This window comes from Bufo bufo, chromosome 2 (genome assembly GCF_905171765.1).
Source record: "Bufo bufo chromosome 2, aBufBuf1.1, whole genome shotgun sequence".
Classification (NCBI taxonomy): Eukaryota; Metazoa; Chordata; class Amphibia; order Anura; family Bufonidae; genus Bufo; species Bufo bufo.
This window is the reverse complement of record NC_053390.1, coordinates 279,201,461-279,220,400: the sequence shown is the minus strand read 5'-3', so window position 1 is coordinate 279,220,400 and position 18,940 is coordinate 279,201,461. Positions and strand designations below refer to the sequence as shown.

At 45.0% G+C, this 18,940-nt stretch overlaps 1 protein-coding gene across 2 annotated transcripts in view; it reads right to left on the bottom strand.

Moving 5' to 3' along the window:
- Positions 1–18,940, bottom strand: part of TRPV4 (transient receptor potential cation channel subfamily V member 4) — a 110,511-nt gene that overhangs the window by 85,595 nt on the left and 5,976 nt on the right. The window contains exon 1 of one of the 2 annotated variants that reach the window (XM_040416585.1): positions 3,274–3,284. The exons of the other annotated variant lie outside the window; for it this stretch is intronic. The gene's annotated coding sequence lies outside the window, so the exon portion shown is untranslated. Of the gene's footprint in view, positions 1–3,273; positions 3,285–18,940 lie in introns of those variants that run through there. 2 annotated transcript variants of the gene reach the window in all.

Sequence of the window (18,940 nt, the reverse complement as noted above, 5' to 3'; positions counted from 1 at the left end):
GCTGATGGCCAAAACAAGGAGTCAGAAGCCCTCACCTGAGTGTTGTCTCTCCTAGTTGCTTTAGACAGGCTCAATAGAAAATCTATGAGGCAATCTTCATTAGTGAGGAGAGACTGAGGCTGGGTTCACACTTGAGCGCATTTTATATGCGCGTTTTTGTCGCGCGTTTTTATGCACGTTTTTTGCAATAGTAAACACGCTTTTGACGCGCGTTTGTGTGATTGACTGTAGTGTCCTATGGCCACAAACGCGCGTCAAAACGCCCCAAAGAAGCTCAAGAACTTGTTTGAGCGTAGGGCGTTTTTCAGCGCGTTCAAACGCGCTGTAAAACGCTCAAGTGAGAACCAGGGCCATAGGGAAGCATTGGTTTTCATGTGTTGAGCGTTTTACAGCGCGTTTGAACGCGCTGTAAAACGCTCAAGTGTGAACCCAGCCTGAACGTGTGCTGCCCGTTGCCGTATTGCGGCCCGCATTTGCAGATCCGCAATACACGGGCACCGTTCCGTGTACATTCCGCATCACAGCTGCGGACCCATTCGCTTCAAATGGGTCCGCAAATCCAGAGATGCGGAACGGAAGCACGGAACACTACAGAAGCACTACGGAGTGCTTTCTGAGGTTCCGTTCCGTGCCTCCGCACCGCAAAAAGATAGAATATGCTCTATCTTTTTGCGGAACGGACGAATGGGTCCGCGATCCCCATGCGGCTGAGCCACGGTCGGTGCCTGTGCATTGCAGACCGCAATTTGCGGTCCACAGCACAGGCTTCACACGGTCGTGTGAACAAGCCCTAACTCCTCACTTTAGCCATCAGCAGGGGTCTTAGCACTGGACCCCCAACAATAAAAACCTTTGATGTGTTACTATGACCGCTCAAAAGCTTTTCTAAAGTTGAGTTTCTCTTTAATAGTCATGCATCCATTGACTACTGTTAACCTGATGAAGGGGACATTTTGAGCCCCGAAACGCGTTGTTCTATACATCTTCATCTTTTATGCAATTAAAGAAGATTCACCATTAAGAGACGTATTGGAGCCTGTGATTTTGCGCCTGATCAGAAATCTCTTTTTCTACATGCATCCATTTATGACGGGTTTAATAAATGTTATTATTTTGTAGACAATTGCTAAAAAGACTCATTTATTTCTTTACATGACATAAATTAGAAAGATAACTACATTTAAAGGCACTGTATGTATATCAGCATAAACTTGTGATCAATCCCACAAACAAAATGCCAAAAATGTTATGGCTTGGGCCACAGGCAAAGATTCTGTGTCACACTGTCTTTCAAAGCTCTTCTTATTAGAGACTATATTATAAGCCACTGTGCAAATGGTTCCCAGATGTGGTTAGTGGCGGAGCCTAAATGGTGCGCTAAACAGTCCTCCTTTCATATCCACTATAAATATACACAAGCATGTCATTTTGTAGGAGCAAACAACCGCTTGTAAAGCATTCACACAAAAAAAGACAACTAAATGATAGTTTCTATATAGATTTCTATATGGAGGTATGTTATTGTATAGCATGCTACATATCAATGCACATAAATTATATATTCTAAATAAATTAATATTTGCCTGCTACATGGTCTATTAGCCAAATCAATGCCAGAAAGATTTAAGACAGCAAACCTCCCTCTAGTAAAGCACATGCAGACATAGCAGGACATAACCACCGAAGTCTATTAGAAAGCAGAACTTGACGTGTCAAAACTTCTTGCACAACAGGCGACTAGAGGCAATGAAAAGGATCTGTACTAGAGGTAATGGATTTCACTTCTCCTTTATGTATCATCTTGCGATAAACAATATAAAAGCAAACTACAGTATGCACATAAACTATACACTGTAAAAACACTTATTGAAAAAAAAAAAAAGCACTAACAAGGGGTTGTTGGAATCAAATGAAATGTGTGAATGTAATGATGATATGTTTCAATTATGACAAGGTTAGAGAGAAAGGATACGTGTATTGGGGAAAACTGTAGAATTGAAAAGGATTCTCTAGTACCCTGATGGGCCACTTCTAGCCTGGATACAAGAGGAGATACGGTTGGGCATGGCGGCGCACAGGTTCCATATGATATCCTGCGGTACATTTGCCCGCAGATGTGGCAGCTGGGCATGTAGATCCTGCACACTCATAGGTTGCCGAAACTGGCTGGTCCCTCAAATGGTGATAAATCTGGTGACCAGGCAGGCCAAGAAAGTGTTGCAATCTAGTAAGTGGTGTGGGCAAGCATTGTCCTGCTGAAAAATGCCAGTTGTAAGCCCAGCCATGACAGGCAACACACATGGCTGCAAGAGGTCCTGCACATCTCTGAGCTGTTAGTGTCCCTTGTATCACTACTAAGGCTCCATTCACACGTCCGTGGTGTGTTGCGGACCCGCAAATTGCGGGTCCGCAACACACCGGCCCGTCACCCCCATAGAAATGCCTATTCTTGTCCGCAAGCTGCGGACAAGAATAGGACATGCTCTATCTTTTTGCGGAGCTGCGGACCCAAAATTGGGGCCGCGCTCCGCAATTGCGGCTGCAGACAGCACACTGTGTGCTGTCCGCATCCATTCCGTCCCCATAGAGAATGAATGGGTCCGCACCCATTCCGCAAAATTGCGGAAAGGATGCGGACCCATTTTGCGGACGTGTGAATGGAGCCTAAGGGTGACCGACTGTCGTATGTGATGGCTCCCCAGATCATCACACCAGTGGTTGGGGCAGTGTGTCGCTCCACAGCAAAGGCAGGATACAAGCGTTCACCATAAGGCCTCTATAGTCAAACCTCTATGTCGAATCCCAAACAGAACCTGGATTCGTTGCTAAAGACCAGTCTATGGTAGTCCAGGTTTTTCACTCACAACACCACTGCAAATGAAGGCGATCGGGGGATAGCTATAGGGGGTGCAGAGGTAACAGTGGCTACCGGGCCCAGGAGCCTGAGGAGGCCCAAAGACCCTTGTGCCCCATTAGAAGACTCTGGTATTATGGAAAGTGCATGCAGGTCAAGTTACACCTCTGGCTGGAGGGAAGGGGTTAAGTCAAGAATTTGGCATGGGGGTGGCATTTAAATTTTTGCCTCAGGCAGCACGAAGGCTATGTACTTCCCTGTCCCCTGGCCACAAAACGCTGAGGGAAGGGGGGCTCCAAGCTGAACTCTTGTACCAGGGCCCATGAGCCTTTAGCTACGCCTGAAGGCAATGGTAACTCGCTGTCAATGGCAGGAAACATATTAGGCACCATGACACCAAATTTCCTTTTGCTAAGCACCTGTAAATAGTTCGGGCAGAGACAGGAGTGTGTAATGAAGGTGCCACCCATGTCTGGATGGTACAATAATTTTTTTTAATTTTTTTTTTTTTTTATAGACATAAAGCCATCTTTAATTTGGAGTGATCTATGATTTTTGCAAGTTAGAATGTTTTCTTGTGGGAAAGAAAACTGCAAATTACAAGTCAAAGTAGTTCTGCACTCAGTTGATGATAAGTTGTACGCCACTGCAGTTCCCATGCCTTACTGGAAGCACACAATAAGAACAATCTGTTATATAATATGTTCAGACATGTCAAGATGCATTAGCTTAAAGCACATTCCTGATCTGTAGTCAGCCTACATGAAAGCGAGTATACAGCCTTAGGCACTCTTTATATACTAGCTGTTTCTGCACCTCCAATATACAGTAGAAGTAGAAGCCAGTTATCGGAATGAGCGTTTGTTTAAGAGTGTGACTTCCCATAAGCCTGTGTAAAGGCATGTTAAACGAACTGCGCTGGTTATGGCCTGAAATTGGGCTATATTATGTAAAAGGACCCTTAGGGCCAGTTCACACCGATTTTTTGCGCTGATTTTGAGGTGTTTCTGCCTCAAAATCTGCATACACACAAAAAGCCTCAAAACAGCCTCCTATCTATTTCAATTGGAGGCAGTTTTTTATTTGTTTTCTTTTTTACACACATTAAAAAAAGAATTTTAGAAAAAAGAAGCAGCATGCCCTATCTTGGGGCAGAATCAGTGCTGAATCTCCCATTAAAATGCGTAGGAAGCATTAAAAAAACGGCCATGTGTTTTGTGTGCGTTTTTGGCAAATTTTTGGTGCAGATCTGCTTCAAAAACCTCAAGATGAGGTTAAAAACAAAAAGACGCGTAAAAAAACGGATCAAAAACGACGTGTATTCCACACCGATTTTTTAAGCGGATTTCTCAAAAACAGTTGTGTGAACTGGCCTTTGCTAGACTTGTCTTGTGCCACTTGTGGGTGCACCAATGACAATTGCAGAACTGTACTGCAAGGTCAAATACCTGACAGCAGCATAGAGCTACATTTCTCTGGTCCAAATGAAACCAGAAGAATTTTGAACAAGAACTGAAAGCAACACAATGTAAAATAACAAAAAGCAATAAGGCCTCATTAACCCTTTCAGACCAGGTGATTTTCAGGTTTTGTTTTTTCATTTTTGTTTTTTTATTTCCAGCCTTCCTAAAGTAATCATTTTCTTAATTTTCCCATTTACATAGCCATAGACAAGTTGTACTTTCTAATGTTTCTAATGGCACCATTTACAGTTGTATATAATGCAGTAGGGAAAAAATTCCAAATTGGGGGGGGGGGGATTATTAAGTATAAGCAAGATATTGCTGCATTTGTGGGAGGGGATGCCGATTCCAAGGCTAATTACATGCACCTGTGGGCCCAGGCTGGCTGATTACAAGGCTATTCATACGTACCTGTGGGCCCAGGCTGGCTGATTACTAGGCTATTTATTGGCACCTGTGGGCCCAGGCTGACGCCGATTCAGCTGATTTCACCCACCCACCCACACCATCTTACAGTCACTTCACATTAGGGTGGCCCACTTTAGGCTGCCCTACCACGGCAGTCATGGCATAACTCTACTGCTTGTTGTAGATAGGTTAGGTTCACCTTTCTGATAGCCGATCCGACCACAAATTATTTTTACGGCGTTGACTATGCGGTAAAACTGACAATACCACATGTGTATAGTTTTTTTGTGTTTTAATACTGAAAAAAATAAAAACTTTGGAAAAAAACTAATTTTTTCTTTGCATCGCCATATTCTGACCCCACAATTTTTATTTTTTTTATGTGTACAGAGCCGTGTGAGGGTCCATTTTGTGCCGGGTGATCTGTACTTTTCATTGATATCATGTGTATGACATTTTGATCATTGGCCATTTTTACTTTTTTTTCCATTTCGCCATATGGAATAAATATTTTTTTATTTTAATAGCATGGGCATTTTCGCATGCGATGATGCCCATGATGTTTATTTTTTTTAATTTGTTTATGTATTTTAATTTTGAAGAATGGGGGTGATTTCAATTGTTATAATTGTTTTATTTTAAAAAAACTTAATTTTTCTTTTCTTTTTTAAAACTATTTAATATTTCCCATAGGCAACTATTCTGTCATAAACTGCAATGCATTTGCATTGGAATCTATGAGGATTACACTACTGGGTCATTTATCAATACGGTGTAAATACTTGACCATAGCAAACAATCAGATTCCTCCTTTCATTTTCCAAAGGAGCCGTCAAAAATGAAAGGTGGAATCTGATTGGTTGCTATGGGCAACTAAGCCAGTTCTACTTTACACTGGTTTGATAAATGACCCCACATGTTCCTATGGAGCCCTGCCAGAGGTAGGGGCTTCATAGGAACTAATGTGCAACAGCCTCCTGTCACGATCCTTGCCGGGGGGAGCCTGAACATGGCTAAGAGTGTGTGCTCCCAGTCTTTAACCACATTTGACCATGGCATCTGAGGAGTTAAATGTACATGATCAACCAGTGGACTTTTATGAAGTAAAGAGATTTTATTTACTGCCACCAAAGAGGCCTGGTCATTGACTCTATTAACTTTTCGCTGACCCGGCCCTGCCAACCATACAGCATCAAGGGCACCCCAACTATCACCAGGCAGGAGTCCCCAAAAGGCTCAGGGTGTGTGCAGCGAGCCCTTGTGGGAGCCGGTGTAGAAGATAGGAGTGGTAGTGGCCCTGATGTGATGATGTAGTGTCATGGTGTCCTACCTCAGGCTGTCACTCCCTGGACTTTTCTGCAGTGAAAGTTCTATCACTGAAGAATGAGGCCAGAGTTGAACCTAACATGGTCCCTTTTACTAAGTGCAACGTATAAGTTGAAATCTATACAGTAGCAGCAGGTTTTAGTGCAATTCTTCTCTAGTACCACCCGAGGCAGTATGGTGGCAGGTTGGATGGCTGCAGTTCTGCAGTTAGGTGATCCTGGCCTAATGATTTGTTTGATGATGGGTGTCTTGGCTGTTGTCCCTCACCATGCAGTAGGGTTGCCACCTTTCCCAACAAAAAATACTGGCCAAGTTAAGCCACAACCCAAAGGGGGTGTGGTTGTGTGGCATTGCTTAACACAAGGTATTAATAATGCCCCCATTAGTGCCCCCCAGTAATATTAATGCCCCAATTAGTGCCCTCCAGAATTAATAATGCCCCCATTAGTGCACCCCAGTAATATTAATGCCCCAATTAGGGCCCCCCCCAGAATTAATGCCTACATTAGTGCCCGCAATAATATTAATGCCCCAATTAGTGCCCTCCAGAATTAATAATGCCCATATTAGTGCCCCAATTAGTGCTCCCCAAAATTAATAATGCCCCCATTAGTGCGCCCAGTAATATTAACGCCCCAATTAGTGCCCCCCAGAATTAATAAAGCCCTCATTAGCGCCCCTATTAGTGCCCCAGTAATAGTAATGCTCCCATTAGTGCCCCCCAGAATTACTAAAGCCCCCATTAGTACCCCCAGCCCCCTTCTCTGCTTGTGCAAAGAAAAAAATCAATTGATCGCGCTGTTGTCAACACTCCCTGCTGACTGGAAGCTCAGGACAGGACTTGCGCTCCAGCGTGATGACATCTCATAGGTCCTGTTCTGAGCTTTCAGTGATCAGCGAGTGTTCACCACGGCTCGATCAAATGGATGAGGCGAGTTTTTTTTTTCTTCTTCTTAACACAAGTGGGGGAGGGGCCGAGAGCTAAAGGTTGTACTAATGAGCTCTTCATAATCGAAGCGCTCATTAGTAGCCATCCTTATAGGAAAATACCAGCAATTATTATTGCCAATAGAAAAAAATAAAATTACCGGCACCAACAGCGGCACTAAATTACCGGCTTGGCCAGCGAGTTACCGGCCAGGTGGGCAACCCTACCTTGCAGTAGTGTCTATGGCTGATCACACTGCTGTCCAGGTCCTGTCTGGAATCTCAGGGCTTTACTTGAGGCTGTAGTCAGCTGTCTTTCTGGCAGGAGAGGGATATCTGGATCCTGAACTTCAATATGGTTCATGGAAGTGAGTGCTCTACGAGATACTTCCCAACACCCCCACCATCGTTACAGGACCTCTCTCATCCCCTCTCCTCCTAGCACTCCCCTAGACTGCCTCACTACACTGGACTTTCCCCTCTTGGATAGAAGTCAGATCATCCCACTCCTACCAAGACGGATGGCACAGGGTGGTTAACCTTCCTACAGCTGGCCATTATCTCCCCTGGTTAAAACGACATGTTGTGTATTTCACATGTACCATTACATAGCCTTGCAAATTGCAGCATCTCAAGGACACAATAGTAGCACCCCCAGCCGCTATTACACTGCCACCACTACCACTCCCATCCTCCTCACAGCTCTTACCCAGAGGGGAGTTGCAACAGCATGTGTCAAATGCATGTCACACACTTCGAATAAATATTTTTTCATAGTAATTTGGAGGGGGGAGCGGGGAGGATTTTTTTTGTTGTTGTTGCCCAATTGTGCAGAAACCAGTCTCTTTAAGATCACCACAAGAAGAACTGCAGGACAGGATTAACAGCACGTATTTTACTACGTGGCAGCTATTATATACCATTACAGTATAATCTATCCTACAACTAGTTCATCATGAATAGAGTGTGAAATATATACCATAGGGATAGTGATTTGCAACAAAGTCACAGCAAAAATAGAAAATAATTCTTCCCATCACTTAAAGAGTTAATGATTTTCAGTGCGCCAGTTGTGTCATAACTTTCAGGCAGCAACAAATGGTTAACTGTAATTAAAACTCATGGTCTGGTTAGCGTAGCATTGTTTCACCTTGTCATTTCTCATGTTCGTCATGCTGTGATTATACTCTGCACCAATAGCGTACAGAAAGGTATAATTACAGCAAAGATGCAAATAGAGGAAGAAAAAGAAGACTGCCACTCACATGTATATCTAGCAATTTCTTCAAGTATTTCTTAAAGTATAGACAGAAATCACAGCGTGACATGTATCAGGCCTTCACAACTGTACACTGAGAATATTAACATGCATATCGTCCATGTTTTAAAGGGGCACTGACTGCACTAATAAATAACCTCTGTCTGTCCTATGAGAAAGATTTATCTCCAATCTACAGGACAAGTGTCTGGTTAGTAGGGGTCCTACTGCTGTGGCTGCCGCTGACGACAAGAAGGTGTTCCCATTTTAATGGAGAGGCAGTGATGCATGTGTGCTGCCTCTCCATTCAACTCTTTCAGACTGTTGGAGGTAGCCGAACGCTTGTACTTGCCTTATAGAGATGAGCAAATCGGTTCTGCACCCACCATTGCTTGATTGACAAAGCCAGACATCTCATCTGGCCCTGACAACCTTGCCCCTGCACCATTGCTCTAGTAGTGGCACAAGAGCAGAGCGAGCATGCATGACTGCCAGGCCACAGAAGCGAGAGAACATAGAGCACCCGTTCAGGGACAAAGAGGTCGGATCCCTGTTGATCAGACACTTATTCCCTAACCACAGGATATATGACAAGTCTTGGTCATGGGACAACCCCTTTAAAAGGGGTTGTCTGACTTCAGTAAATAACATTTATCATGTAGAGAAAGTTAATACAAGGCACTTACTAATGTACTGTGATTGTCCATATTGCTTCCTTTGCTGGCTCCATTCATTTTTCCATCGCATTATACACTGCGCGTTCTCAGGGAATACGGCCACCGCTGCAGTGTAGATATGAGGTTGCTGGAACAGGATCTACTGCGCATACATGTCTAGGCGAGCTCCCATGGTCAAGGCCGCCAGAAAGGCTGGCGCTTTTTCTTATAGAGTGCAATCACAGCCACCACTGCTGGATCGCAGGGTGGCCGTAACCCCTGGAAATAAGCTGTGTATAATGCGATGGAAAAATGAATCCAGGCAGCAAAGGAGGCAATATGGACAATCACAATACATTAGTAAGTGCCTTGTATTCACTTCCTCTACATGACAAAAATGTAATTTGCTGAAGTGAGACATCCCCTTTTAAAGGGTTTGTCCCATGACAAAGACTTATCCCCTAACCACAGGATAGAGAAGTGTCTGATGGGCAGGGGTCAAACCTCTGTGGTCCTGAACGGGGGCTGTATGTTCTCTTGTTTCAGTGGCCTGGCAGTCACACATGCTTGCTCTGCTCCATTCAGCTGCCATGTGTCACAGGTAATGGGAGGGTATAACTCTAAATGACACACAGAAGGAATAAACCGGAGTCTAGGCCTCAAAGCTAAGTGAGGGATGGTGACCTCCTAGGAATCCCTAGACCTCTCCCTGACTCCTGCCAGTATGAGTAGACCCTGAAGGTGGAAATACTCATACACCGGAACCTAGTCCCTGAAGACCCTGGAAGGCCCTATGAATGGTGGCAGGGAATGAGACTACTGGTTCCTTCCCAGATGAAGGAATCAGCGTCTCCCTATGGCCTAGACGCCTAGACAACTACACACACACACACACGCAAAAAAACTAAATGCAAGACAAAATGCACTTAGCTTAAAGCAGAATGGAGGAGCAGGCGATCCAAAGGAACAACACACCAGCTCAACCAACTCCAGCAGGAAATATCAACTGCAAGGTAAGCAGTGTGAGTCAGAACTAAATAGCCTCAGTAATGACCACCAGCTGCACCAGACAAGAGGTGTGGTCATTACCAAACACAGCACTGAAAGGAGAACACAGAGAGACTGTCAGATACCCTCACGTGCCGCCAGTCTCTCCGATCTTCTCACCTCTGTCATGGGAGGGACCGTGACACCATGTAAGTGCAATGTATTAACTTTGTCTACATGATAAATGCCATTTACTGAAGAGAGACAACCCCTTTAAGGCCACAATTACTTAACTGGAAACTGGCATAAATAATGACTGAAATCCACAGCAGCTCTGAGCTGTCGTAGATTTCATTCCAGCGAACAAATTGCCAGAGGAGCCATGTAATTTATGATGCCCCATCAAGGTTGGCATGGCAGACGACGGTCTTGATGAATCAGGGCCGTAAGGTAATCAATATGTATGTAGTTTCTCTTATACCAAGGATTGGTTGAAAATGGACAAAAATGGAGCACAATTCACATAGTGTGCGCAGGCATTAGTTATTCAGCAAAGGCGACTTGGCAAGGATCAATTTTATGTAAACCGGATTAAAAGTGTCCAAAGTGTGACATGGAAACCACGTTAGCACATAGCATGCTCTTCATTCAGTATATGCAGAATAGATACACTGGAACCATGTCTGACTACACACAATTACCAAGCGTCACATGATTACATTGCGTAATTGTGCAAAGATATCAGTTGGCTGATAGCCCATTCAAAAACTCAAAGAGGAAATCCACTGTCACAACTAGAACTGCGTAGACTGATTATCCTACAGCAGATATCCAACCCAAGCAATCTACTATATAGGGGCGGTTTCAGAAAAACACTGCAGTTTTGACGCACATTTAGGAGTCAAAACCCGAAGTGAATTTGAAAGTAATTGGAACTATAAGCCACTTACTCTTCTTCTTGCTGGATCCACTTCTGGATTTGGCAAAAAAAAACAACACAGTAATGTTTTCTCCCAAAAACTCAGTGGGGGGGGGGGGGGGGGGGGTTATCAAAACTGGTGCAAAAAAAAAAAACAGCTTTAGTAAGAAAATCATATTGATCCCTTCTGAAAAATGAAAGTTAGAATGTGAATTGTTACTAAGGGCAGCTAAGGCCAGCTGTCCTTTGCGCCAGTTTTGATAAATCTCACCCAGTAGATAAATGTGAGAAGATCGTATTGGTGGAACCCGTGATCTCAGACACTGCCGATTTCCAGAATGCAAGGGCTCAAACCCCGTTTCTGCCACTGACAGATTGCTAAAAATGTAAAATAACAAACCCAACGGCCATGGATCTGAATGAACCTTTCCTTAGGATGTAGTGTCAGATTTCCAGGACCTGAAAGAAATGTGAAAGGGTTTTGTGCACTCTACATAGCATTATAGTCAGAGAGACAAGATCTCAGGAACCATGGCTGAGGGTTATAATAAAGTCACAGACACACTCTATATTCAGCTACATGTGTGCGATTCGAGTATATTGCACATAAGGTAGGTGTCCAGTCAATGGAACCCTACATCATAAACATTCTTCAGAATTTACCTAAATTCTGTGTCAGCTAGCCAGTGGAAGAGACTTTCATCAGTACTCACCCTTTTATCACACCGCCGATTCCACCTTCTGTGCTGTGATCATGTAACCGCTGCACTGCATTGGTTGTGGGCTCTTCCGCTGAATATCAACCGGATGTGCTCCTTTGTGTTCCTGTTCAGCTGCCCAATGTTGTTGCAGCTGTACCGGAAGACACAGCAGCACATCCAGTTGAGACTTCAGCAGCAAAGCCCACAGCCTGTTCAGCAGCTGCATAATGTAAGGGTATGAAAGTTCACCCTGGACTTTTAGCGTCTCCTGCCTGGTAGTGGCTTGGGTGCCCTTGATTATGGATGGTAGGCAGGGTGCGAGGACTGGCAGATTGATAGGGGAGGCAATGACCAGGCCAATCAGGCTAGAATAAATAAAGTCTCTCTTTACGGAATAGATGATGGGAGTTGTCCCAATAACTGTGTATAAGCAGCAGCAACATTGGTAGTAATCTTCCTTAAGTCTCACTCTAAACACACTTTGAAATCTTCCCAAAAAAACAGAGGCATGCCATAACATTCTAATTACCTCTTTCTGCAAAGCCCAGGCTGCTGCAGAACTCAGATCCAGATGGACAGTCCATTTCAAAAGTGTGGTGGGCACCAAAGCAATATGCCCTTTCCACAAGCAGTAAAGTAATTTGCCATAAATGAGTAAATTACTCTCTTTCCAGCATGGCCTTGAAAGTGGTTCTCAACCATATAAAATGTCTGTTCTCTTTCTCTCAGGGGTAGTCTTTCAGTTCAGTTAATCTCTGACAGTTTCAATCTCAAGGATAGAGATTCCCTGGACCAGGGTTCTCTTTAAGCTTACTTTTCAGGAGTTCACACATGCACTCTAGACCTGTTCAGCAAAGACTCACTAACCAGGGGTGGGACCAGCCCCTCACCCAGGCAACCGCACTAAGACTGCCAGTTTTAACTAACTGCTGCCCATAGTCAACTACTAGGAATACATAGCGCATCAGGAATTGAGTACTTTAACAATAAATCTCAACATTCGTTAGCACCTGCTCTTTGATGACTTTAACCTTTTTGCGGTGATCCGCTGGGTCACTGCATTTAATAAGAACTGTGCCTACCTCTGCCAGTGTGTATTTGTGCCGAGATTTTCAGTAAAGGGTTCCATCTACCGTATTATCTTCGAAACCGGCCTCATTGCTACAGCATCGTATTCAAGACCTAGAAATGTAGGGGGTGGACAGCACACCTTGTAAGCAGGTGATGGGTGCACATCTCCTGTGAAAGTGGTAAGCTTCCCCATGATAATCGGATAATCCACGTGAAAAAAATAAAAAGGAACACTAGAGACAGCACGTCCTTCTGTTGAGGTTTATTCCAGATGCAGCATTTCAGCTGAAGAGCCTTTGTCAAGCCAGAAGCATTTAGATCCCTTTACCCAAAATCCACCTACAACCAGACAAGAGCCCCAAAACTAGGGTGTACCTGCATGGCCTAGGGAGCGCTAGAGTGAGGACTGCCACTGTGAGTACCACCACCATTATTGCCACTCCCTTCCTCTGGCTCTTCCCACCCGGGATCTCTGCACAAATAACATTTCTCCATCTGCCTTGGTGTACAGCTGAAACTCTTCTACAACACTATTAGGGAATGTCTACTTTTCCAGGGCCATCATAGTATTTTGCTAGTATAGTCTGTTTACTTTAGAAATATTTCTAGATGTATATTAGAAAATAGTTTTGACAGCCCACAAATATATTCAAGAATGTTTTATACAGATAATGCCTGTTCTATGTGAGGCAATGGTCTATGTGAGGCAATGGGGGGCACTGCATGAGTAAACAGGCATCTCCCTGTCTTAGCATTCGGTGTGTATTAGATAGGGAAAAGGCAAGCAATTACATGAACAAACACATATGTTGTCTTATAAGGGAGCTCACTCAAGCTGTGTAGTGTGAAATGTGTAAGCGGACCCATTGCCGACCAATGGATTTTAATAAAAGTTTAAAGTGAGTGCTGGACTTTTTTGCCCACATACCCTGTGGACATGTAGCTTCATGATACGGAAGCATTTGTGCCACCTGGCTAATGCCTAATCGTGACACTGAGGTCTCTGCCGGCTCTGGTGAGATGCACCATATTGTGTGCTTTGTTGCTAAAGCTAATCAAACTACATGATTTCAACCAAAATGATTGTACATCCGGTTTTAATTTAACCTTGAATGATCGTTTAAAGGAAATGTATCATCAGAAAATGACCTATTGTTTAAATCATGTTTTTATGTTTAAGTTATTTTTAAAGAACTTTTGATATATTTTTTTTTAATTTTCATGTTAATATCCACTGTATATTTAAACAAAAAACATAAAATCCTGCAGTTTTCTCACTGGCCACTAAGCCAAATAATTGGCTCCACTTCTCAGAACACTTTAAGACCCTAATACACGGGCAGATTATCGTTAAGACAATCGTTAATGAACGCTTGTATGAACGCTCACTAACGATCTGGCAGTGATACTGCCGCCGATTACAAGATGAACGAGCAAACGCTCATTCATCAGGAACTTTTAACATGCTTGCTTGTTCATGACAGAGGATCGCTAACAAGCATTCTTAGGAACGCTCATTAGCGATTTTCAGGCAGAAAATCTGCCCGACTAATATACCCTTAAGACATTTCCTTTACATCAGTTAAGTGATGCAATTTATATTGCGTGTAAAAGAAGTGGATTACGATGACGTGTCTAATACCTGTTGGGACTTGCAAAATGTCTCAATAACATAATACTTCCAGGAAAAGCTATAGTTTAAATACAAACAATCTAATATTAAAACAATGAAATATATTGCTCCTCAACACATTGGATGTGAGTAATTATACTGTGCAATTTCTACCCATAATACCTCATGGAGAGCAAAGCAGACAGCTCACAGCTTGGAAAATGTGTTTCTGGTCTTGCTGACACCAAGCTCATTCATTTTTGCTCGTACACGACTAAGTATTGAGAAAGATCCTTCCCACAAGCAATGGTCATATGCAGGGCTTTTTTTCTCAGAGAAAAGGTGGTGGAACTCACCCCCCCTCCCCTGGCCACGCCCCCTACCCACCCCTAGGACCGCCCCCTACCCACCCCTAGGACCGCCCCCTACCCACCCCTAGGACCGCCCCCTAAAACCGCCCCTTTAGAGAACAGGGATGCAAGTAAAATTTGGGGGGCTATAAAAGTCCAGCCCAGCAAAGAAACCCCCCAGATGGGGATGGCACTGTTATGGGGTGGAGGATCTGTGGATGGCACTATAACAGTGCCATCCACAGACCCCCCCCCCCCCCTATAACAGTGCCATCCACAGACCCCCCCCCACCCTATAACAGTGCCATCCACAGACCCCCCCCCACCCTATAACAGTGCCATCCACAGACCCCCCCCCCACCCTATAACAGTGCCATCCACAGACCCCCCCCCCACCCCATAGCAGTGCCATCCACAGACCCCACCCTTAACAGTGCCATCCACAGACCCCCCCCCACCCCATAACAGTGCCATCCACAGACCCCCCCCACCCCATAACAGTGCCATCCACAGACCCCCCCCCACCCCATAACAGTGCCATCCACAGACCCCCCCCACCCCATAACAGTGCCATCCACAGACCCCCCCCACCCCATAACAGTGCCATCCACAGACCCCCCCCCACCCCATAACAGTGCCACCCACAGACCCCCCCCCACCCCTTAACAGTGTCATCCACAGACCCCCCATTGCCGCTCCAGTACAGTTATAAAATGTGTAATTCAATTAATAATGATTCATGCTGCCCCCTCTGTAGTATAACATTCAATATATCCTACTCACAGGGCTACTGTTATATCGTAATGCAGGCCGGCCGGGCAGACGAGCGGCAGCGTGACTGACTGACATCACGTGCCTGCGCCGCCTGCTTCATTCATAAAGTAGGCCGGGCAGGCACATGACGTCAGTCACTCTACCGCTCGTCTGCCAGGCCGGCGTGCATTACAATATAACAGTAGCCCTGTGAGTAGGATATATTGAATGTTATACTACAGAGGGGGCAGCATGAATCATTATTAATTGAATTACACATTTTATAACTGTACTGGAGCGGCGGGGCCGGAGCACAGTGAACGCACCGGCCCCCAGCTCCTCCTCCCAGTCCCTCCCCGCTGATACATCGCAGCCTGCCAAAAGGTGGCGGAACGCCGTTCCGGTATTGTGACACAGTGAGAGGTTTGGTCTGGGAAAACAGGTATTTTCCTCCCAGCATGTGCTGCTGGGCTGATTTACAGCCAGGTGAAGCCAAATACCGGACCGGATTTTAAGTGCCGGTCCGGGTTTTAGCAGCACCTGGCTGTCCTTAACCACCTCAGCCCCCAGTGCTTAAACACCCTGAAAGACCAGGCCACTTTTTACACTTCTGACCTACACTACTTTCACCGTTTATTGCTCGGTCATGCAACTTACCACCCAAATGAATTTTACCTCCTTTTCTTCTCACTAATAGAGCTTTCATTTGGTGGTATTTCATTGCCACATTTTTACTTTTTTTGTTATTAATCGAAATTTAACGATTTTTTTGCAAAAAAATGACATTTTTCACTTTCAGTTGTAAAATTTTGCAAAAAAAAACGAGATCCATATAGAAATTTTGCTCTAAATTTATTGTTCTACATGTCTTTGATAAAAAAAAAATGTTTGGGTAAAAAAAAAATGGTTTGGGTAAAAGTTATAGCGTTTACAAACTATGGTACAAAAATGTGAATTTCCGCTTTTTGAAGCAGCTCTGACTTTCTGAGCACCTGTCATGTTTCCTGAGGTTCTACAATGCCCAGACAGTACAAACACCCCACAAATGACCCCATTTCGGAAAGTACACACCCTAAGGTATTCGCTGATGGGCATAGTGAGTTCATAGAACTTTTTATTTTTTGTCACAAGTTAGCGGAAAATGATGATTTTTTTTTTTTTTCTTACAAAGTCTCATATTCCACTAACTTGTGACAAAAAATAAAAACTTCCATGAACTCACTATGCCCATCACGAAATACCTTGGGGTCTCTTCTTTCCAAAATGGGGTCACTTGTGGGGTAGTTATACTGCCCTGGCATTCTAGGGGCCCAAATGTGTGGTAAGGAGTTTGAAATCAAATTCTGTAAAAAATGACCTGTGAAATCCGAAAGGTGCTCTTTGGAATATGGGCCCCTTTGCCCACCTAGGCTGCAAAAAAGTGTCACACATCTGGTATCTCTGTATTCAGGAGAAGTTGAGGAATGTGTTTTGGGGTGTCTTTTTACATATACCCATGCTGGGTGAGATAAATATCTTGGTCAAATGCCAACTTTGTATAAAAAAATGGGAAAAGTTGTCTTTTGCCAAGATATTTCTCTCACCCAGCATGGGTATATGTAAAATGACACCCCAAAACACATTCCCCACCTTCTCCTGAGTACGGAGATACCAGATGTGTGACACTTTTTTGCAGCCTAGGTGGGCAAAGGGGCCCATATTCCAAAGAGCACCTTTCGGATGTCACAGGTCATTTTTTACAGAAACTTGGACTGGTTTCCACCGGAAAGGCTGGGCATAAAAGCTTCCCGGGTTGGCGGATATAAATTGTGTGGCATACCAGTTTGTCTCTGCCACGACTAAGTCCAAGAGCTCCGCAGTCAAGAACAGCTCAAAAAATCCCAGGGCCGAACCGATTTGAGCCGTCTCAACCCGAACTCCAGACTGGGCGGTGAAAGGGGGAACTACAGGTGCGGCTGAAGTTGGTGACTGCCAATCAGGGTTTGCCAGCACCTCAGGGATTCTAGGGGCTCTACGGGCCTGTCTGTGCGGTGGCTGCGACGGGGTAACTACTGCACGTGCCACCGTACCAGCTTCAACTGCCCTTCTGGTGCTCGCCACGTCACCATGTTGTACGGCAGTGCTGGTACTAGGTCCAGGGAGGGCTGCGCTGCTGGTGTATGCCTCACCACGTGATCCGGCAGCGACAGCCCCACTCTGCTGCTCTTGAAGCGGATCCTGCGTAACCTGTGGTCTAGCGACACGGGGCCGGGTACGCCTGGTGCTGCCAGGGACCTCCACCTCCTCGTCCGAACTTTGGGTCAGAGAGCCACTGCTTTCCACAGGTTCATATTCTGACCCGCTAGATTCATCAGATGAGGGTTCCCACTCCTCATCCGACTGGGTCAGAATCCTGTAGGCCTCTTCAGAAGAATACCGCCTGTTTGACATTTTGGACTACTAAATTTAGGGGTATTCCCTGAGACTACCCAAGAAAAAAAGCAAACCTGTCTTACAAAGGGGAGGCTAGCGAAGTACCAGAGGCCGCTGCGGTTGATAAAAAATATCAAAACTGATTTTTTTATCGCCGCAGTGCGTGCAAAATGAATGTGCAGTGATCAAAAAAATATATATTTTTTGTCACTGCGGTGGGGCGGGCGTGGGTGAACGCACGTGTGGGCGACCGATCAGGCCTGATCGGGCAAACACTGCGTTTTGGGTGGAGGGCGAGCTAAGGTGACACTAATACTATTATAGATCTGACCGTGATCAGTTTTGATCACTTACAGATACTATAAAAGTACAAATGCTGATTAGCGATACGCTAAACAGCGAATAAAAGTGACTGCGGTGCGGTGGGGTGGGCGCTAACTGACGCTAACTACCTAACCAAGGGGCCTAAACTATCCCTAAAACCTAACAGCCAATACCAGTGAAAAAAAAAAAGTGACAGTTTACACTGATCACTTTTTTTCCTTTCACTAGTGATTGACAGGGGCGATCAAAGGGGTGATCAAAGGGTTAATTGGGGTGCAGGGGGGTGATCTGGGGCTAAGGTGTAGTGTTGGTGTACTCACAGTTCAGTCTGCTCCTGTGCTGGATCCAACCGACGAAAAGGACCAGCACAGGAGCAGACAAGCCATATAACAGATCATATTTACTAATATGATCTGTTATATGACTTGTGATTGGATTTTTTGAAAATCGCCAGCCTGCCAGCCAATGATCGTTGCTGGCAGGCTGGTGACGAACTTGTTCTTTTAATTTTGCCGGCCCGCGATGCGCATGCGCGGGCCGGCTTTGAGCGAAATCTCGCGTCTCGCGAGATGACGCGTATATGCGTGATTGTGCGCAGCGCTGCCACCTCCGGAACGCGAATCTGCGTACAGCGGTCCGGAGGTGGTTAAATAGGCAGCTGGGCTCAGAAGCCATGTCCGTGTGCTGGGATCTGAGGTCTGTGCTGGAGAGCTGAGACCCATGTGTCAGGGGGAACAGGCCGCCTAAAGCCTGTATTTGGACTTTCTGAGGCAGAACTGCCACCAAGGTGACTTTTTGTTATATCAACTTGCCATTGGGTGTGAAGTAACACCAACACTGCAAAAGTGACGTTTTGTTTTTGGCACCATGTGTGAATAAACACTGAAGTTTCAATTACGAGCTTGTATTTTGCCTCTGT